Raw genomic sequence first — 23,333 nt, 5'->3', positions numbered from 1 at the left:
AGGGGAGGTACGTGACTACATGTTTCAAGTGTCTGAAGTTTCACTCTACACTGTGTCATTTTCTTTATCTTGCATTTAACGATTTCTGCCCAAAAAGTATCTGAAAAGAAATGTCTAGATACTTTTGTCAGTCACAAGGTTCTCAAAGTTGCAGGAAATGAAAGTTCAGTAAAACTGGGAATATGCATTAATTGGCTAATTGTTATGATCTTTTTTGCCAGGTAATTGAAGGCGTGTTTCATGTTGCTGCCGACAAATTCGGCGTTGGGAACAAAATGTACTTGCTAAATCACTACACAGCAGGTGTCATTTTGTTCGGGGACAGAACTCAGCTAACATCTCACAGTTTACCAAAGGTAATGTGTGTGGTCTGTGTATGTTTATGTGTGTGGTGTGTTGTGTTTGTGCATGGTGATGCTGTAGGGGGAAGTAGGTGTGGATTTGATTTGTGGGCTCACACTCACACATTAGGTACATGGAGTGAAGCATTGGCTGAGAATCCACAGGTCTTAAATAGGAAATTAGCTGAGATTATTTTACTTTATCCTCTCTGAAACTATACTCATTAGTTAAATCACCTGATAAATCTACTTACTATTGCATTTCCATACCAACACTTGTTTTAAGCACAACAAATGAATGGCACAAGAACATAATTGTCAGACTAATGTTGTTGTTATTTTTTACCTTAGCCTTCAAGTTTGTTTTAATCCTTTATTTGATGCCATTATAGGTAAACTTTGACAACTATGAAGCTGTCCTGTCCTTTGTACTTGTCAACAACAACCACTGGAAGTTGCTGGTTTGTAATTATTTTGTTATTGTATTATTTCTGTTAAAGCACAAGACTTATATAGTGAAACCAGTGCTTTTACTTTTTTTGTTCTCTCACCGTACATTCATGCCAAAACCAGCACCGTATTCCTGGTGGATCCAGCTCAAAGCATCAAAGAGCTTGATGACTCCGAACATGCTGCCAAAAGAATACAGTAAATAAAAATTCAATATATATTTGAAAATTCAAGTAAAAACTATATTTAAACGTAAAAAATGTGTCACATTTAGTTACATTCATACTCACAAACAGCATTGAAAGCATTTTAAACAGTCTGATACAGTCTGTGTTCAGACAGTGATATCTATAGCTGACCCTTATATAAATAAATGGTCATATGGTGAATACAAACAGTATGAATTTCTGTTACATTATCTTTAGGAGCCACATAATTAGAAATATAAAGTGTGTTAACATTATCCTTTCTCAGGGAGTACTTCAAGATGAGGAGGACACGCCACAGCATAACAGACTGGGTGGATGTTAAGTGGAAGGGAGGCGTTATGGGCCACCCACTTCAAAAGGATGGATGTAGCTGTGGTGTCGTTGTTGTGAAGGTGAGCTGAAGAGATTCTGTTCTCATCCAGTTAACAAGCAGAGTTTTTAATGTGAAAGACAGTTTAATGCAAGGACGGATAAACAAATCTGTCAAAGTAGTGGTCGACCGATAAGGGTTTTTTAAAGGCCGATGCTGATCCCCATAATATTTAGCAGGCAGGTTGGCCAATGGACAATATACAGTATAATGCCGATATCATGTTGTTGTTTATTGTATTTTTCACAACTGACAACAATTGGATTATGACACAACATTGCTGAACTTAAATGAACAGTTATTTAACACTAATGTAGTATTCACTTGAACACAGAAAGTTTCATTGACAAAACTTCGCTTCCGAATATCTCAAAATTCCAATAATAGGACCGGTCTATATCAATAATCAAAAGTTTGGGAGGCATTCTAGTCAAGGGTGGATGTCTTCTATAATGTGTCTCATGTTTTTTCTGTATCTGTATTACTATACAATAAAGAAGAAAAAACCTCCATAACATAAGTGTTGTTTGTTTAGATGGCAAAGGCAGTCATGGAGTCCTTCCCTCTGATCCCGAATGTGAATTTTGAGTGTTCGAAGAAATACATGAAACGGGAGAGGAGAGAACTGGCTCTCGAAATCCTTGAGGCATCAGGTAAATAAATATGAATATATGTATATGTATATATGTGTGTATGTATGTGTATATATATATGTATATGTATGTATATAGAAGCTGACATACATGTATTGTTATCTTGTTTCAGTCCTTGATGAGCACACTTATTGTGCTATGTGTGCTTAAGGCCTCCAGGATCTGGATCTCCCATCACAGACTGGGTGAGCTGTTGTGAAGAAAATGTGGAATTGTGATGTCTACATTTATTTTTTCATTTATTTAACAGGGACAGTGCACATTAATTAACATCTCTGTAAATGTGCCAGAGTTAGCCAAGAGGCTATTTTTCATCTGTAGTCCCTGGACAGATTTTAAAAGTCAACCTAAAACACATTTAATTTTAAACAAGTAAATACAATACATTTAAAACATGCAACATACATTACTGGGATACTTAAATAAAACAATTTAAAAGACAGAACAATAAAACAAAAAAAAACAAAAAAAACAAGAGCATGTTAAAACACAGGCAGTGGGTTTTAAGGACCAGATGATTGTGTCAGCTGATTCCTCACTAACACTTGAGTATTAAGACAACTGAATGGTAATCTAAGGTACAAATATATAAATACATTATTTCTTTCACTTCAACAGGTTCAGTGTGATGACTGTGAATGATGGTACCATGCCCAGTGTCTGGCAATGGGCAGCAGAGACTTTAAAAAGGCAGAGACAGGATATTGGAAATGTCCTTTGTGCAAGTAATACTTGAAATGTGCTCAATGATGACGATTAGTAAAACATGTGTCCTGTGTAGCCTTGTTTGTATTACTTTCTGATCATTAATCACTATTTAAAGTATTAAAATGCAATAAAAAGAGGTGTGTCCTATGCAGCAAGTGTAGTTATTTGATCCAGCACTGATTTTGAGTCATTATGTCACACTACCTAGCAGTTATTGAAGAAATATGCAAATGTTTCTATCAAAATATTAATAAAACGTATTTAAAGTATTAAAATGCAATAAAAAGAGGTGTGTTCAATAAATGTATGCTCTAGAGCAGGGGTGGGCATTTTACGGCCCGCGGGCCACATCTGGCCCGTTGGCCGGCCTTGGCCGGCCCGTGTGAGGTTGATCATAAATTACAACAAAATGAAAAAAAACAGCAACCTTTTCAAAATAAAAGCAACACAGCTGTATTGCTTGCATGGCGTAAATACTTTTCTAACTGTGTTGCTTTTATTTTGAAAAGGAAGCTGCTGTTTTTTTTATTTATTTACGTAAACGCTTATGCCGTAACAGCTACGAGTGATGCTGGCCGGCTAGTCCTCGAAATGTCCGCTAAGGGAAAAAAAAGAAAGATCGATACTGAATGCCGCATTTTCAACAAGACATGGACCGCTAAGTATTTATTTACAGAAGTGAAAGGTAAAGCTGTGTGTTTAGTTTGTGGTGCGCAGGTCGCTGTGTTCAAGGAGTACAATTTGAGTCGCCACTATGCTACCAAACACGCAGATAAATACAAGAACCTGTCTGAGGAAGAGCGGGCAAAGGGGTCGGATGCTTTGCTAGCTAAGCTGCAAAGCCAACAACACATTTTCACAAAACATTCCACATCCAGAGATGCAGCTGTCAAGACGAGTTATGTCTTAAAAGTTAACCGTTTTCGGACGAAGAGTTCATTAAGGAGTGTTTGTTGGACACTAATATGCCCGGAGAAAAAGGAGGCATTTGAGAAAGTGCCGCTCTCCCGACGCACTGTTACGAGGAGAATTGAGGACATCGCGGGAAATCTGGAGCTTCAGCTGCAGAACAGAGCGGTCAACTTTGACTTTTTTTCCTTGGCTTTGGATGAGAGCTGCGATGTACGTGACACTGCCCAGCTACTCATCTTCCTACGTGGGATAACTACAGACTTCAAAATCACGGAGGAGCTGGCAGCCATGCAGTCAATGAAAGGTACAACAACAGGGAGTGATTTGTTCACGGAGGTAAATGCATGTGTGGAAAAGTTGGGACTGAAATGGGACAAGCTGACAGGCGTGACAACGGATGGTTGTCCAAATCTGACAGGGAAAAATGTTGGACTATTGAAGAGAATGCAGGATAAAGTGACAGAAATTAACCCTGAGCAGAAATAGGTATTTTTGCATTGTATTATACATCAGGAAGTGTTGTGTAAGTCAGTGTTAAAAATTAACCATGTTGTTGATGTTGTAACTAAAATAGTTAACTTCATCAGGGCAAGAGCATTGAATCACAGACAGTTTGTTGCACTTTTGGAGGAAAGTGAGACTGAACATCGTGACATACCCTACCATGCAGCTGTCAGGTGGCTCAGCCTGGGCAAAGTGCTGAAAAGAGTAGGGGACCTGAGAGAAGAGATTCAAGACTTCTGTGTGAAGAAAGGAAACGACATCCCACAGCTTTCAGATGCAGACTGGATGGCAGACCTTGGTTTTGCTGTAGATGTGACTGCACTAATGAGTGAACTAAATGTCAAACTGCAAGGCAAGGGCCTTTTGTGCATGACATGTACAGTGCAGTGAAGGCTTTCATGAGAAAGCTGCAGCTTCTCTCAAGCCAAATGGAGGACAACATTCTCACGCACTTGCCAACACTGAAGGAAGCCACACCATCAGCTGATCACCTCCAGAGGTACTCATCCATGTTAGAAGCACTGCATGGTGAGTTTTCAAGGCGATTTAAAGACTTCAAAACAGTTGAGAATGAAATGAACATGATCTTTTCCCCATTTACATGCCATGTGGATGATGCACCCAGTGATGTTCAGCTTGAACTAATTGACCTGCAGTCTGACACACTTCTGTCAGAGCACTTTAGGTCAGTCTCACTGCCTGAGTTTTACTCTTCCCTGAAAGAGGAGAACTTTCCACACATCAGGAGACGTGCTCAGAAGATGATGGTCCTCTTTGGATCTACCTACATATGTGAACAGACATTCTCAGTGATGAAGTTCAACAAATCCAGATACAGATCCTCTATCACTGATGATCACCTCTCAGCTGTCCTTCGCATATCCACCTCAGACATTGAACCAGATTTCCGTGCACTTGTTCAAGCCCAAGACAGACTGGATTTTTCTCACTGAACAAGTAAAATGAACTGAAAAACAAAAATCAAAAGCACTCATTCATTTCTTATCTTTAACATACTGTAAAACACCTTTTCAGTATTGGTATATTGAGCAGAATTAAGTTCAACTTATTTTTGATTCGGCCCCCCAACACAGCTCGAGTTTCTGAAGTGGCCCCTTGTAAAAAATAATTGCCCACCCCTGCTCTAGAGTGAATTTGCTTCACATTCACACGATCGAGAAGCTGTCGATTTATTAAAAAGAAAATTTTTCTTGTGTAATTGTAAAAGTCATTTGTTGATGGTCCCTAAGTGAAAGCCTCGTTTCGCGGAGAAGATCTCCCCGTTAAACTGACGCTGCTGGCGGGTCCGGGAAACTGACGCTGCTGGCGGGTCCGCGAATGTCTGTCGAATATCCAACCTAAAACTAAATTCACCGCGGTGCCCGGCGTACTCCGTTTGGAGAAATATCGAGTCTGCACATGAGTAGACTCCGCGGTCTTAAAATCCCCACAATGCTTTGCGCACAGACCAATTTCCAAAATCTGTGGCGGAAGATGTAAGGCGGGGCCTCTCATATGACGCACACCTGCACACTTGCTAGCCTGTTCCACTCTTTGGGTGTTTCTCAATCGCGAGTAAAGCTGCTTCAGAGCCACTATTTCAAGCATACTACGTCATAGAGTGCCGCCGAAGTACTGTTCCAATCTCCAGCATACTTGGAAATCTACCGAGCCCGGCGTACTCCGTTTGGAGAAATATCGAGGCTGCACATGAGTAGACTCCGCGGTCTTAAAATCCCCACAATGCTTTGCGCACGGACCAATTTCCCCAAATCTGTGGCGGAAGATGTAAGGCGGGGCCTCTCATATGACGCACACCTGCACACTTGCTAGCGTGTTCCACTCTTCGTTTTCCGAATGCCAGGAAGTATTCTTGCCTCGCTTCTGAAGCAAGATGCTCGGCAGACATGTGCTACCAATCAAGCGTACTCGCGATTGAGAAACACCCCCCGTATCTGTTCACCTTCGACACCAAAGAAAGACCACCTGTCTGTCAATGAAGGCCCAATCCCAAACCACGCCCTACACCCTACCCCTACCAGAGTTCCCGTTAGCCGGTAATTACCGGACTATGACCGGTAAAATATGCTGAAGACCGGCAAATCTAAATCTCCGGTCAAAATGTCCGGTCAAAATAATTTTCCCTTAGCGCAATACCGCATCAGTTGCGCCACTTATGTGACAGACAAGAAGAGTATGTGACAGACAAAAGAGTATGTGACAGACAAGAAGAGTCAATTCTAATGTCTAACACTTAATGTGGAGAAAGAGATGTCCCGTATGGGTTGATTGTGCGTTGATCTGTTGGTAATGCCTCTGGGTTCCGGTGGGCATGTAAAATGCATAATGCTGCGCTATACTTTGTGGCCTCACCCGGTTGCATAGCGACGCCTATTGTTTAGGTGTCTTTTAATAAGCAGGTAGTCATATCATTAGCTAGAACTAGCTAGATCTGATCGATATGGACATAAACGCGAGTGAAGTCTAATCTGACGGGAGAGAGAGATCGGCTGCTGCTGACGAGTCGACACGCAGCTCTGCATGATCCCCTGCAGCGGCGAGCAGAGCAAAACACACTTCAGGTTAGAACATCACACGTAGCTATTTTAATTACCTCTCAAACTACCTATAGTTATAGATATGTTTAGTTTTACTGGATCCGCATGATACTGACGGGCTGTCAGGAGAAGGAGAGAGCGCTCCGTTTATTATTCCCACGTTTTTGTAAGTTACTGTACACTTTTGAATAATGTAGTTAATCTACTATAATTAGTTTGTTTAATATCGAATCATATCAATTTGTTTTAAAGCTCAATAAATAAGAAAGAAGACCTTTGACCGGCACTTTTCTGATTTTGTCCGGAAGATTTCAACTTTAACGGACATGTTGACCGGCAAAAAAACGGGAACTCTGACCCCTACACACTCCCCCTCCGTGACGGAGTGAACTCTGTGGAGTGACACTCGCAGCTCAACGAGGCTCCCTCCTGTCAGATGGAGGGAGTAAATACAGCGGCAAGCTTTGGGACAAACTCCCCTCTCTCCGGCAGAAACAGGAAGTGCCGTAACTGTATGTAACAACGGTTTCAAATCAGCATCTCTTAAAAATTAATAAAATTAATAACTAAAATAAAACTCCAAACATCTTTAATTGTGTTACTTTTTTGTAAAGCTCTTTTAGTTTTAAACCTGATTTTTATAAGCTTCTTAGTTTTTGCAACAGTCTGTAAATATACACAACTTTATATAAAATGCACACATTTACCTTTTTTAGACTAAACACAGGTATACGATCCTAAGTTTAAAAAATATGAGGTTATCATGATTTGTTAAAGGGCCCATGTCCAAACTCACATTGGTTTCTCATACAGCATCTCTGTAAAATATGTGCAGATCATGCAGACTGCGTGGGGCCTCACCTTGCGGAGGGGGCCTCATCTTGAGGAGGGTGCTTCAACTGAGCCGAAAATGTGGCGCACCTATGCGCTTATGCGGCGCAATTAGTGTGGCGTGGCACGGTTTCGCTGCTGCGAGGCTTCACTAGCACCCACCACCCCGTCGTCGTTGACGACGCTCGCGAAACAGAGGGCCTCAATATATATCGGCGATACAGCAGGACAGCGCGAAACTCATCCTGACCTGAGCACACACAAACACTCACAGCCGAAGTAAAAACAATAAGTGTGGCTTGATATTGAGTAAGAAAAAGGTTTATAACGCTGTGAGAATGGGTCTGCGGAGAGCATTTCTCCGCGATCCCAACTCGTCTATTACCAACCAGGGAGCTCTATGCAAGTCAATGGGACTCCCTGTTAGTTGAAAATGTACGCTAAAGGTCCTGGTGTGTGAGGAGCTCCGCGGATTGGTCCATTTTGGTTCCGGGAACCGCATGACGTCATGCGGTTCCCGGAAGAAACAAATGGAAAAAGAGAAATGTCCAACGAGGCGTTTTGGGGCAGCATAGACAGGTCTTTTCTGTGTTAGAGTTTTACTCGCTACAGGGTGTACTTTGAGGGTTTTTGACTCTGCAGACCCGTTTACATGCATGAAAACCTTCATAACACACAAGCGGACGGGTAATAACAAGAAAAGCATGACATGGGACCTTTAACATCGCAATTTATCAGTGGATGTTTGCAGGAACTACTTAAACAGCTTGTTTCCTGACGGACACACACAGCGTTGAGACCGGTCAGGTAGTGACCGGTCTCCAGTCAGCACGTATGCAGACTCGCTGTTTGATGGCTTGATAGCCCACTCCCCCTCCACACCGCTCCACACACGTTGGTTTGGAACAGCACTTAATGTGGCGGACCCTCCGCGCGAACGCGCAAACGGAGGGGTAGTGTGTAGGGGTAGGGTGTAGGGCGTGGTTTGGGATTGGGCCGAAGTGTTTTTATTCATTTGGTTTCCACCGGAAGTATTACAGTGTCTGACTTGATCAGTTTGATCAGTGTATCAGAACCGTATTTATAATCTTTATTCTTCACTATATTTGCAGCATTGTGTCACATGCAGCATTATTTTTGCACAATTTGATTTCAATTTGTTCTTGCCCCTTTTTTTTTAACGTATTTTGATGTCTTCGGCCCAATCCCAAACCACGCCCTACACCCATACCCCTACACACTCCCCCTCCGTGACGGGGTAAACTCCGTGGAGTGACACTCTCAGCTCAACGAGGCTCCCTCCTGTCAGATGGAGGGAGTAAATACAGCGGCAAGCTTTGGGACAAACTCCCCTCTCTCCGGAAGAAACAGGAAATGCCGTAACTGTATGTAACAACGGTTTCAAATCAGCATCTCTTAGGCAAAACATTAAAATAAAATAAATTAATAACTAAAATAAAACTCCAAACATCTTTAATTGTGTTACTTTTTTGTAAAGCTCTTTTAGTTTTAAACCTGATGTTTATAAGCTTCTTAGTTTTTGCAACAGTCTGTAAATATACACAACTTTCAAAGAAAATGCACATATTTACCTTTTTCTAGACTAAACACAGGTATGATCCTAAGTTAAAAAATATATGAGGTTATCATGAGGTTGTTAACATCGCAATTTATCAGTGGATGTTTGCTGGAACTACTTGTAAACAGCGTGTTTCCTTTCGGGGACACACAGCGTTGAGACCGGTCAGGTAGAGACCATAGAGGCTTCTTTCTAATACTCTAATTTCCCCTCCTCGACTCCTATCCTCGACTCCTATCCTCGAGACTTAGTCCCGCCCACAGGAGATGCGAGCGGAGGAGTCGAGGAGGGGAACCGAGGAGAGAGGAGTGGAAGCAGCAGGCGGTTAGAGAAATGAGAACTCCTCTCTTCTGAGCGGTCATTTTAAAGAGACGTCCATTAATGATGACAGGAGGCACAGCAGCCCTATCTGATGGACAGATGTGTTCATGACGACTTATATATTTACTTTTAATTAATTGACAGTGCGGTATAATGAGACAATAACAGGCTACAGATGCGGACATATACACACAAATATATTTATATAAATATATACAATTTAAAGTATGAGACAACACAGTCTCACTCCCTGAACGTCCAATAGCGACGCTTGGTCAGGGTCCTTTGGCGTGCAGTTGTGACGCGCCGAGTCTCCTTCAGCTTCATAAACGGACGCAAAGAGCTTTCAACTGATTGCAATGTATTCCCATCGGCGGCGGTATTTGACGCTCAGGGAAGCACCGCATCGGTCCATGTCGGCGGCAGTTAAAGGCAATGTGAGCGTCCATTCCCATTGGATAACTGAGAATTTTACACCCGGAAGTAAGTATTCTCTTTACTGTCGATTGATTTTACAGTGATATCTGCACTACTCATCAACTCAAAAACACCAGATTATCCTTGTTAATTACACAACATTGATTGGTTTAAATTGTGTGCAATGCTTTTGTATTTTTCCCCTTCGATTCGGAGAAACAAATATTTTTTCGGAGTTTAGGATGGCAGAAGACACTACACTACCCAGAATCCTCAGCTATCGTTTGGGACTGGCTGCAGTCGAATAGTCCAAAAATCAGCTCCTAAATTCTAACCCTATCGTCTATTCCTTGACCTCTGAGTGAATTAAGGGATAGTGGATAGGAGAATTCAAAAGGACTTAGGAGAAGAGACTGCGGTACTTTAGAGAATCTGACTGCACTTTCACTATCCGACGTGTTTATGATGCGCCAGCGGACGTCATAAATGTGCGTCTGCTGCTGTGGGAAAACTATGGAAACTACAGTTTTCTATACAGCGGACTACAACATGGATGTATAATAAGAACGAGGGACTACTGTAAACTCATCTAGAGACTCTGCACCGTGCTCTGATGCTGTTGTTTTATGCTTTATGAACGTGGACAACAGAGAAACATATTCTTCATGACCAAAGTTGGAATTGAAATAAAAAAGGAAAGTGAAACTTATGCTCGTTACCCTCTCCCTCCGGTCCACATTAATACAAATGATCCCAATACGTATGATTGTATGAACTATGAAAAGATCTTAAAATAAATACAAATGTATTTATTATAAACGTTAGTCCTTAACATCTATCACTGTTGAAGTAAAAAGATATGATTCTACACTGTATTGAAGTAAACATGTATTGTTTGAACTGTTTTAGGTAATCACAAACGGGTTTTGATAATCACTTAGAAAAAGAATGTTATTCTCACTTTTAAATTCACTGGCTCAGAGATTCTGTGTTTCAACACACCAACATCCTTATCATCCCTAAAAGCCAGATGCGGTCATTAAGTCGTTAAAAGACATCGTAAAATAAGTGGAGAAGAGTTTAAATGTCGGAAGGAGGGAAGGTTAGGTGAAAATATCCCCTGGGAAAGGAATGTAGAGTAAGATAAGGTAAAGATAAACATTGACTTTTGACCTGGTGTGGTTTGGGATCTCACTCTGTTCGAAACTCTGATTGACCTCGGCCAGAAGCGAATCCAGCCAATCAGGGCACTTGGGGGAGGTGGTCAGTTTAAACAGCTCCTCCCCAGGGGCTCTCTGATTCGCTTGGGAGTAAAGTGGGAAGGAAGAGATGACCCATCTCCGCCCCAAAAGTAGATAGAAATACTGATGTTTGTGTGTGTAAAAATGCTTTTGGGTTTGGTGAGTGGTTTGATCCCGATATCTGTATCCGCTTCGCATCACAGACCTGAAGTCCAATTTCTTTTTGTTTGATGAGTTGGTTTGATCCCGACACATTTATCCGCTTCGCATCACAGACCTAAAATCCCGGAGTACTCGAGTAGTCTGTATAACTTGTATATGTGTTTGGTTTCCTACTAGAAGTAAACTCAGATAATTTGTTATAACTTTGATTCCGGTGTTTTCAATTCCTTTCTTAATTTAATAGAGATCCAGCCTCATCCAACGAACGGCGCGTAGCAGAGGTATTCTACTCCAACAAGTGGTGACTCCCGACGTTTGTGAGCTGATCTCTAGAAAGGAACACCGATAGCCGGGGGACAGAATCCAGTCCAGGGGGAGGACACAGAGATACTGGTGACAACTAAGACCATGGCAATATACAAGAGGTGAGCAGACACCTGTTTTAACTATCAAATATCTGTGATTGATTATACCAAAAAATGTAGAGTTGTCAGCAGCGTTCTCAGTGTTCTTAGTCACGGTGGGAAATACAATACATATTCAAGTTGGAAAAGTTTGATTAAGTGCTTAGTGTCGGGTATTCAGTCCTGGACCTAGAGCAAGATAGTGTTTGAGAGAGGCGGGTAAAAAGTCCCGGCCCTTCACTCACTAAATACGAAGACTACGGAGGTGTAAAAAACAGAAGGGTTAAATTCCCCGCAGATCATGATAAGATTGATTAATGCGGTTACCTTTCGTGGTGCTTTAAATGTATAAAATGTCTGTAATTGTTATATGGTGGGTGATAGAGGAGGAGAGAGACGCGACCTCCAACTAATTATTTGGAACGACCGTATCTCATCACAAAACTGTTGTGGGGATAATCAGGCTCATTAAACGTGACGATAAAGAGATTTTGTTGACTGAGTTTTTAACTCTTGACCTGAAGTCGCAATCACCGTGAGGAGATTGTAGAAGCCTACTTCTGGAAGTCACGCTATCTGTTGAAATAAACATCGCACAATAATAATTTGCCTGAATGTGATATGATAAGGTATGAGAAGCTCTGTGTGATTTTTTTTTTTTTTAAAGTCAAATCTGTGTAATACTTGAGAGACAGAGAGCAACAAGAAGGTGGTATAATGTCTGAGACCCTACCTCCACCCTACGGAGATAATAGCTCACAAATGCCACTTATGAGTGTCCCATCTAATACTCCTAAAAGAAAACACATTGTTAGACCTGATATTCAGGGATAAGGAATGTTGGAAATAGTAATGGAAGATATTGAAAGTCTTAAACTGGATCAACCAACCATGTTAGTGAACCCTGCTAATATGGAGCTAATACATGTAGAAAGAATAGCAGCAGCTCTGGCAAAGACAATAGGTCCTAGCATGCAAGCACAGAGCGATAATATGATAAGGGCTATTAAACTGACCCTTTTTGGGAATGGGATTTTCCGTTACACAACAGAAGACTCAATTCAGGCCTTAAAGAACGCTTTACAAACTAGTCAGGGAGAGTTTAATGTGTTGCTATGTTGCTCATGTGGGAGCTTACACTTTTGGGAAGAGATCTCCCACTTTCTCTGTCCTGAGGTGCTGCAGACTCAAAGCAGCATACAGGGTCAAAGACAGGCGTGACCTCTGGAGAGGAAGAAAATCTAAATCTGAACAGACCACAGAGCCCATTAAAAGGTTTTATGGCCTAAACACAGAGAGGAAGATCTGGAGATTGTAAGGAACTCTCCCTAAATACCCACCCCCACACCATTGAGGGGAAGAGTGTTCCTTTCACCAATAAACGAATCATCTCTTAACCAAGTCAGATTTCAAAATGGCCATACCTCAAGTTGTTAAGAAAAGAGGGAGATTCAAAAAGTTATCAATAATTGCCCAGTATATTAAATAAATACAAACGGACACGTATCAATATAAGTCAGATAATATAGACGAGGTCAATCGTGGAAGAAGGCTGACATTTAATGCCTCATATATAAGTAATAGTAATAATAAATATATAGCTGATATTAAATAACTGATGTATAAGGCTCGATGTTTCTGAAAATAAGAACACCGTTAACGGCGTTCTATTTCAGAAAAAAGGGGAAACGGATAGGATATACATCAGACAATATGTATGTGAGATTATTACGTTTTTAGGAGAAATTTATCAATTTAAAATACTAGTTATGGTATTTTTTGTTTTGTTTTATTTGTTGCTTTTAAGAGAAATTGATACATTTAAAATAATCTAGCTTTGGTTATTTTTTGTTTTGTTAGTTTGTTCCTTTTTTTGTTTTATTTTTATTTTTGTTCTATTTTTTAATTTAATTTTTAATTTTTAATTTTTGTTTATTATTTTCTGCATAGTCTCTTGTCCACACTCCAGTCTAGTTGGTGCCGCCAATAAACACTAAAGAAGTAGAAAAGATGATTTCAAAACCATATTTCCAGCAACTTAAGGGCTTGGTATGAGACTTCTCCACACAGGCTGCTGACGTCAAAAGGGGGACCCGAGAAACACAAGGGGACCTCCCATGCCGTTCGCCTAGATGGAAAGGGAGACAACTGGTACCACTGGAGCCAGTGTGCGGTCGGGAAAAACACCTGCGAGGACCCTGGACGACATCAGGACAGAGTTGGCCCTCGTCGCGAGGACCCTGGACGACATCAGAACAGATCTGGCTCTCGTCAAGGCAGTCGACCCAGGAGGCGCCATCAGCGGGCCGGAGGAGGAGGAGGAGGAGGATTGGGACATCTCTCCAGCGTCGAACCGGAAGCCGCCATCAGCGGGCCGGGGGAGGACAATCAGGCCACATCTCTCTAGCAAGCACCCCAGAAGCCGCCGTCAGCGGGCTGGGGGGACGAAGATATGGCAAACCAAGACGGCACAGGGAACTCCATTTCCCGCTGAAACAGGTTGATATAGCCGGTGTGGAACTTTGTCTGAACAATCCATTTTTTTTTTTGAGGAACTTTCAACTTTATTTTTATATCCCACAATATAAGGGATTGGTATTTTTTATTCTACAGAACTATGTGTTACCAAAAGAGGGAAAAGTATGATAATGTCTTTTCTAAGCCATGTGGCTACTTTTATTGCCATTTTAGTGACATGTGGTTGTTGTTGTGTGCCTTGTATCTGCTCACTGTGTGTTAGACTCATCAGTTCCACCATTGAGGGAAGAGTAAAGATGACTCAGCTGACAAGGACTTTGCTTTTTAGACATATTTTATTCTCCTTCCACTGTCATAATAAGTTGTTGTTGTGGACTGTTCCTAAAGGTTTAAAGTGCTCTATATCCCAACTTCTGATGGGTTTATATAAATGTTGGGACAGACACAGTAAGAAGAAAATTGACAGTGGTAATGTTTCAAATGCTATATGTTGATCTCGTGAGGTGAGATCAAAAGAGGGATTGAAGTAAAAAGATATGATTCTACACTGTATTGAAGTAAACATGTATTGTTTGAACTGTTTTAGGTAATCACAAACGGGTTTTGATAATCACTTAGAAAAAGAATGTTATTCTCACTTTTAAATTCACTGGCTCAGAGATTCTGTGTTTCAACACACCAACATCCTTATCATCCCTAAAAGCCAGATGCGGTCATTAAGTCGTTAAAAGACATCGTAAAATAAGTGGAGAAGAGTTTAAATGTCGGAAGGAGGGAAGGTTAGGTGAAAATATCCCCTGGGAAAGGAATGTAGAGTAAGATAAGGTAAAGATAAACATTGACTTTTGACCTGGTGTGGTTTGGGATCTCACTCTGTTCGAAACTCTGATTGACCTCGGCCAGAAGCGAATCCAGCCAATCAGGGCACTTGGGGGAGGTGGTCAGTTTAAACAGCTCCTCCCCAGGGGCTCTCTGATTCGCTTGGGAGTAAAGTGGGAAGGAAGAGATGACCCATCTCCGCCCCAAAAGTAGATAGAAATACTGATGTTTGTGTGTGTAAAAATGCTTTTGGGTTTGGTGAGTGGTTTGATCCCGATATCTGTATCCGCTTCGCATCACAGACCTGAAGTCCAATTTCTTTTTGTTTGATGAGTTGGTTTGATCCCGACACATTTATCCGCTTCGCATCACAGACCTAAAATCCCGGAGTACTCGAGTACTCTGTATAACTTGTATATGTGTTTAGTTTCCTACTAGAAGTAAACTCAGATAATTTGTTATAACTTTGATTCCGGTGTTTTCAATTCCTTTCTTAATTTAATAGAGATCCAGCCTCATCCAACGAACGGCGCGTAGCAGAGGTATTCTACTCCAACACTGTGTATATCACCATTCAAACATCTTTTAAAAGTTGAACAAACCCCACACAGCTCAGTAAAGACTGTGAAATGTTGACTTTATTTGATCATTTCAGTAAAAACTAACGTTCATATTTCTCTTTTTGATTATAATACTGATGAACGTTCAAAACAAAGCACTTCGGCAACTTACCACATACGTTTTAAAATGCTTAATAAGCACCGTAACTTTCATGATATAATTTCTCGGTCATAATCGATTGTTTCCGTGAACGGCCGACTGTTGTGTGACGGCAAATGCTGCGGCTGCAAGGCATTGTGGGGCAGCATTTTCTCCTCTCCTTTCGGCAAGGGAGGTCCAGTGGTCCCTAAGCTAAAGGAGGTTATAAAGGAAGTTTGAAACCTCCTTTCCTATCATCTAGAGCAGGGGTCTCCAACCTTTCTTCATCTGAGAGCTACTTTGAAAAAATTAAAGTGGCCAAGAGCTACTTGCATCACATCGCTTACATTTATTCACATAGCCCTCATCAGTTGAATTAAGTTATACTTTTGTACACGTGTGAAATTGCAATACCTAAAGCTTATCAAAAATCTTAACTTCACATCAAGGTCCAAGAAAACGAAGATTTCTCACATATTATTATGGCCCACATAGTAAGTACATCACTGAACATTCACATAAATGTCCTTAATCACCACCTTTCAAGCATTTCACTATTTTTTACAGTTAGTGAGATGAATGGCGCTGCATGAAGTCCACCATACAGTGTATGCTGGAGTGTACCCACTTAGGTTCACTCTAATAGAGTCATTTAAATGTTCACCAGTCAGTCTTGTTCTGTATTTAGATTTCATGACATTCATGTCAGAAAAAGCTGCTTCACAAAGGTATGTAGAACAGAACCAAATAAAGCAGACATTTTCAGTGCTGCTTGGTGAATGTTCTTATAGTTTTCTGGGTCTACAAGGCTCCAGAAATGTTGTGAGTTTTGCTGAGACTTAAGCTGAACATTATTTTGGATATCTCCACAGGATTGACACTGAACAGTTCAGCCATCTTTTTCTTCTTCTTTTTCGTGTTGACATTAAATTATAAACCATAATGAATCAATTGTATAGGTCTAGCCTCCCTATATCTGTGTGTGAAGTTGTTCCATCCTCAAAAACAAAAAACTAATGCTTCTGCAGTCTAGCTGCAGCTTCTAGCTACGGTCTTCTGTTAAAAAAACAGACAGTGAATGTCCTGAATGTGGCATCAAAAACATGACTTAAGTCTGAACACAGCAGACAACAGGAGTATTTACAACAGCATTATAAAAACAAAAATACTGCATGTGGGTGCACACTTACATTCTCTGTCTTACTGTTACATAAATCCCATGAATGTATGAGATTAAGTTAGCTTCATCATATCTCAATCAGTGATTAAGTGAATAATAAAGTTTCTATCAGGTTACTATCAGCCTGTCACTCATTATTTTCAGGGGGGGGGCGGGGTTTGGAGGAACGGAGAGGAGACGGTGATCGCGGAAGCTTTCCTCCTGCCTTCACAAACTTTACACAAGTATTTATCAACTGAAAATAGCAAGAGGACATTCATACTCTGCAATCCAAGACTTGAATAAATCCACCAAAAACCTGACATGACGATAACGAGTGTTTTTCAAAAAACACAAATCCTTCCCTGTGTGTCTCTGAGCCGCGGCGACAGGGCCTGATTCAGAGCGGGTCATTCTGCTGTTGGTTCTGGACTGGTGTTGGTGTAGAAAGCAGACTGCTCCGTGTGTGGTGTCGCTGTGCCGCTGTCACGTCTGTTCCTTGATCTCTGCGTCACCGACCGATTTGATATTCGTGTGACAGAAAACAATTCTAAAATAAAAAAACGTTATTGTCCAGCCCCGGCCGAAAAATCAATAAGCAACCTTACTACGCTATAATCGATAATCGAGCGGCGAGCTACTGAAAAGCTGCCCGCGAGCTACCGGTAGCTCGCGATCGACGTGTTGGAGAGCCCTGATCTAGAGAATTCGAACAGCACTTATCATGGCTGCCACTGAGGGACTTCCGGGTCATTTCACTCGGTTAGGAAGGTTCCTAAGCTAAATGGACTATTCGACTGCAGCCCATGTGCTTTGCTTCACAAACCCCGTGATTAGTCCTCAAGCTCTGTGATTGGATGTTGGAGTGGCAAGGCGCGAAGTTTACATGGAGCGTCAAACAGCACTTTGAAATGGAATGAAACCCATCGACGGCACACTAACCAAAACAGGAATCGAACGTGTCCTACCCTCCCCCCCTTAGGTCACAGGCTCCTCCAACAGTGCAACACAATAAAACAGATACACAGAAAAAATAGTGCAAGTAAATACAAAAAGAAAAATTGTAAAATAGTAAAAAGTGAAATAGTGCAATAAGAGTCTATATACAAGTGATTGGAATATGATATATTTGACAAATAATTTCTAAGTAGCAGCCAGATGAATGTTATGGATGTTGTTTCAAAGTTCAGGTGTTTAATAGTCTTCTGGCCTGTGGGATGAAGCTGTCCCTGAGTCTGGTGGTTTTAGTCCGGATGCTGCGGTACCACCTGCCAGACGGCAGCAGACAGAACAGTTTGTGGCTGGGGTGATGGGGGTCTTTTATAATCCTGAGGGCTTTCTTTAAGGTTAACCTGGTATTTTTACTCCACTACATTTATTTTAGTTACTTTACAGATTCTGATTAATGATGTGAAATATAAACAACCCTTAAATCAGACTTTAGTTACACCTGAGTAAAATTCAGTGAAGGTGATTGTCAAGTGCCAACAATCAGGAGAGATATTTGATAGTTGGTGCTTGAGAAGACAAAAAATGTATCTGCAGTTCCCTATAAAGTATATTCATTACTCGTTATTCTCTAATCGTTCATTAAAGACTGTATATAATGGCTATTTTGCACATCCCTTTCAAGATTTCAAGATTTTCAAAGGTTTATTGACATATCATATACACAACTACGGTATAGTTATGCAATGATGACAAACTTGGGTCATAGGTTCCTCAACAAGACATCTATCAATATGTGTGTACCTCCACCATTAAACTGTCATATTCTGCACATTTCTTATTCTATCTACATACATCTTATAAGAGTATAATAAATATGTATAATATCGGTTAAAATAAGTGCTTCAACATAGTTAACATTGCAGGAAAGTTGATTGTCAAGTCCCAAAACAAACCATGCAATATATTAAACGTTAAGTACTTTGTCGTGCTTAATATTTATCAGATACCCCCAAAGCTTTTTGCTTACATGTATTTAAAAGAAGACCTTAACCTAAAGTATTATTGAATGTTTAAATAAAGCCTAATTAGTTTGTCTGTTTTGCACATCCTCCTATTAATATCTTTGTACATCCGGCACTAAACTGTTTTATTCTAGATATCATTTACAGTATCTTCTTGATATTTTCTATTCTATATTTCTATCATTGACCTTTTACTTTCCTCCTATTTTGTATGTACTCTTAATATTTAAATGTTTTCATAAAATATAACACATTCAAAAGTGCTTTACAAAAATGAAAGACATTAAGAAAAAGGCATTTTAAACAGTCATTAAAAAGCAACACAATCTACCTGCATTGCAATTACTCTAAACGTGTAATAACGTGCTTTAACCAGTAGGTGGTTTGGGTTAAAAAGCTGTCAAGTTTACAGTGTTAACAAAATAAAATATACTGCTGTTTCCGGTTTAGTTTACGACGGATATATTTAGTTATTGTTTTGATATTTGTAACACAAAAGCGATGTAAAAAACCCACAGCAACACAGAAAAGATGGTCTTAACATGACCCAGCGGTCTAGTAGTTAATAAAAAACAATAATATCAAAACAAATTATTACTACTAACTTTATTGTGAAATTAAAACAAAACGGTAAAAGAATAGTTTCCGGTCTATTCTGAAGCCCGATCTCTGTAGATAAATAAAGAACTACGACAGATGTGTAATGTTTAATGCAGCCGAACCATTTATTACAACGCATTCATGTGATGACTTTCAAAGAGTAAAGCAAGCACTGCTGAATAAAGTATGATTTTATCTTTTACGAAACGTTTTTTTTCATATGGAATGCAGTTGGAGGCAAGGGTGCCGGAAGCGGGGGGGCCAGGGGGCCATTGGCCCCCCCACTTTTCAGCCCTGCCCCACATTTTCGCAGCGGCGGATGCCGTGGAACACTGTACAAATCCCGTTTCAATAATTCCCCTCTACTCTAAAGTCGCATCTAAAACGCGATCTGATATAGCTGTGTATATTTTGTTATGTTTGATTGTTATATTCAATCTCATTAGCTACAGGCATTTTTTAAGCTTGTAAAGCTCTCACTCGCCACTCTGCTGTTCCACAGCGCCGCTTCCCCTCCCTCTGCTGAAATTATGAATGTAAGGCGTATAGTAATCATAGATAACACGGCAGGGTCCGTTACAGTTTGTTTTTATCTGATTTCAAATAAACAAAGTCTTGGCTTTCAGAATATTAAACTTGTTTTGGCAAATTCAGATGATAAATACAACTTTGAAGCTTGTAACGGCATAATTACAAACAACGGAGTAACTTTACGTCACTGCAGGCATAACAGCCGGTGTTTCTCGTGAGTGTTTTCCCCGGGAAACAAACACAATACACACAAACGCAAAAATACACAAACACACACGTATACACACACACACTCGCGGGCTTCCCCTATCTTCCCTTCGTACTATTTTGATCATTTGCTCCGCTAATAATCAATCAGATCGATCCAGAGAAGAGGAAACTTTAAAGGCCTTTTTCTCAAAATGATGACTCTGTAACAGTCATTATATAATGTGACATATTTTGCTTAATATTTGGAGTAGCCTACAACAACAATCCTGATATCATTAGAAAGTTATGAATCTCCTCTTTCCAGCAGTGTCTACAACTCAAAATGTGTCTTCGGGTCAATGCGACTGATTTCGATGGAGCAGCGTCACTTTGCATTAGGTAAAATAAAGCAGGCAGACATAACAGGAAGAATATGTACATTTTAACCCAATCAAATAGGACATTGTCACACCATTCAAATGTATCCATGTAAATTACAACCAATAAAAAAGCTTAGATGTGTTTATTCGTTACGTTGTTTACTTTATTTGTTACGTTGTTCTGTGTGTGTCAGCCGTTAACCTAGATAGAAAAAATATACACTTGCAAACACGTCAGAAGAACCAGCGCAGAAGAAAACTATACAGTCAATCTAAACTTAAATTAACAACTGGAAGGTCACATCCCTGACATCCACGTCTCCGGAGCCTGGACCTTCATCAATCATAGAAACAGCGAAGCCAGATGAACCCAAAAGCAACAGCTCTGCGGCCGCAGAGACTGTCAAAACCACCGCCACCGCCGTCGTTGAACCAAAACAGGCTGGTTCCGACTGCATGGAGGTTTGTTGTCGGGACATTGAGACGGGTAAAGCTGCAGCTAACTGACCACTAGATTATTTGGGCAAAGAGAAAGGTACTTCAACGCAGAATGGTACAAAAACAGAGAGTGGTTAATTCTTTGCAAAACCACTAAACGGGCCTTCTGTGAAATATGCAGATTTGCTGTCAAACGGCTTGTAACTTTCTCAAAATGTGGAGATGATAGCTTTGTTAATATCGGAGTTAATAACTGGAAAAAGTGCCCAAGCCTCCTGGACAGCCACGAAAAGTCTAATTTCCACAGAGAGTGTATTCAAAAAAAGTGCGCTTTCTTCAGTCAAACACCAGTCAACATACAGCTTGTCAAACAACAGCGTATTGAGCAGGAAAAAAGAAGAGATGGAATGATGGAGCAACTGCGCTGTCTGCAGTTTCTAACCCGACAGGGCCTAGCAATCAGGGGGCATAATCAGGGCGGATAAGGAGAGCAATTTCCAAAAGAACTCGTAGCTGAGAAAAACCCCACTCTGAAAAGCTTCATGCTTACCGGGAAATATGCATCATGAGACAATTAATGAACTTATAAATCTAATGTATCGGGAGTCTCTCACCACTATATTAACTGAAATTTAAAAGCAATGCAAAACATGCAGTTATTGTGCTTCCAGCAAACATCCACTGATAAACTGCGATGTTAACAACCTCATGATAACCTCATATTTTTTTAACTGAGGATCTACCTGTGTTTAGTCTAGAAAAAGGTAAATGTGTGTATTTTATTATTAAGTTGTGTATATTTACAGACTGTTGCAAAAACTAAGAAACTTATAAACATCAGGTTTAAAACTAAAAGAGCTTTACAAAAAAGTAACACAATTAGAGATGTTTGGAGTTTTATTTTAGTTATTAATTTACATTTTTTGTCAAAGAGATGCTGATTTGATACCATTGATACAGTTACGGCATTTCCTGTTTCTGCCGGAGAGAGGGGAGTTTGTCCCAAAGCTTGCCACTGTATTTACTCCCTCCATCTGACAGGAGGGAGCCTCATGTGTCACTCCACGGAGTTCACTCCGTCACGGAGGGGGAGTGTGTAGGGGTAGGGTGTAGGGCGTGGTTTGGGATTGGGCCATACACACGCACTTTTTTGGCCCCCCCACTTCTAAAATGAATCCTGCGCGCCTGGTTGGAGGTCAACCAATCACAGAGCTTGAGAACTAATCACGGGGTTTGTGAAGCAAAGCACATGGTGTAGTCCCAAACGATAGCTGAGGATTCTGGGTAGTGTAGTGTCTTCACTTACTTCCGGGTGTAAAATCCTCCGTTATCCAATGGGAATGGACGCTCATATTGCCTTTAAATGCCGCCGACATGGACCGATGCGGTGCTTCCATGAGCATCAAATACCGCCGCCGATGGGAATACATTGCAATCAGTTGAAAGCTCTTTGCGTCCGTTTATGAAGCTGAAGGAGACTCGGCGCGTCACAACTGCACGCCATAGGACCCTGACCAAGCGTCGCTCCTGGACGTTCAGGGAGTGAGACTGTGTTGTATGAGAGCACTCTCATAATAACACAATAGCCGCGTTCACACCGCGTACTAAGAGCCCCGGCGCTTTTAACCCCAGGGCACTTAGTACAGATCGCGTTCACACCGGAGTACTTTTCCCTGAGGGAAGATTACGCAAATGAGCCGCTGACGTCACTTCTTCTTCTTCTGCTTTGGCTTTACTGGCAGGCCACAAACCACTTCACGGCGAGTACAGTAGGTGGCGGTATGCACCTTAAAGTTGTTTGCAATCCGCTGCAAAACAAGAGAAGAAGAAGAAGAAAAACTTCCCGCGTATACTGCGACGCCCACCCACTCGCTGTACATTAGGCGTCTGTTGTTTACCTTCCGACCTCAGACATGATGGAGATGGAGTCGACTGAAGTTGTGCTGTTTGTGCTCATGTTATACAGCTTTGTAACTGAGTTAATGCAGCCTGAGCAACTTGCGTACAATCACAAAACAAGCCGAGCACGAGTGGTGGTGGAGAACGCTTTTGGCAGACTGAAGGGCAGGTGGCGGTGCTTGATGAAAAGAAACGACTACAAGATCACAATCCAGGTGGCAGCATGTTGCATATTACATAACCTTTGTGAAAGTAATGAGTACAGGGACGAATGGACTGCCTTACCGACGACCCAGCTTTATGAGGCATCTGAACAGCGTGTAAATTGTAAACATTTTGACAATAAAGCTGATCTTTTGTACAGTGCTTTTGTTTCTCTTTTATTTTCCAGTCCAGACAGGCAACATTACAATAGTGTACAGTGTGGCAATATAATAACAATAAACTGTGCCAGGTGTGTTGTATGCACAGTAAATAGGCTCAGCAGCAAACCCACCTTTATTATTTA

General features: G+C 41.0%; 1 long non-coding RNA gene across 1 annotated transcript; it reads left to right on the top strand.

Moving 5' to 3' along the window:
- Positions 1-902: 902 nt before the first annotated feature.
- On the top strand, positions 903-1,983 carry LOC117473231. The gene is made up of 3 exons (XR_004554997.1): positions 903-989; positions 1,266-1,392; positions 1,906-1,983. It is a non-coding gene; the product is annotated as an uncharacterized LOC117473231 (long non-coding RNA).
- The last annotated feature ends 21,350 nt before the right edge of the window (positions 1,984-23,333 follow it).

The sequence above is a fragment of the Trematomus bernacchii genome, unplaced genomic scaffold (assembly GCF_902827165.1).
Source record: "Trematomus bernacchii unplaced genomic scaffold, fTreBer1.1, whole genome shotgun sequence".
NCBI classification, from domain to species: domain Eukaryota; kingdom Metazoa; phylum Chordata; class Actinopteri; order Perciformes; family Nototheniidae; genus Trematomus; species Trematomus bernacchii.
This window is presented reverse-complemented; position numbering and strand designations above follow the sequence as displayed.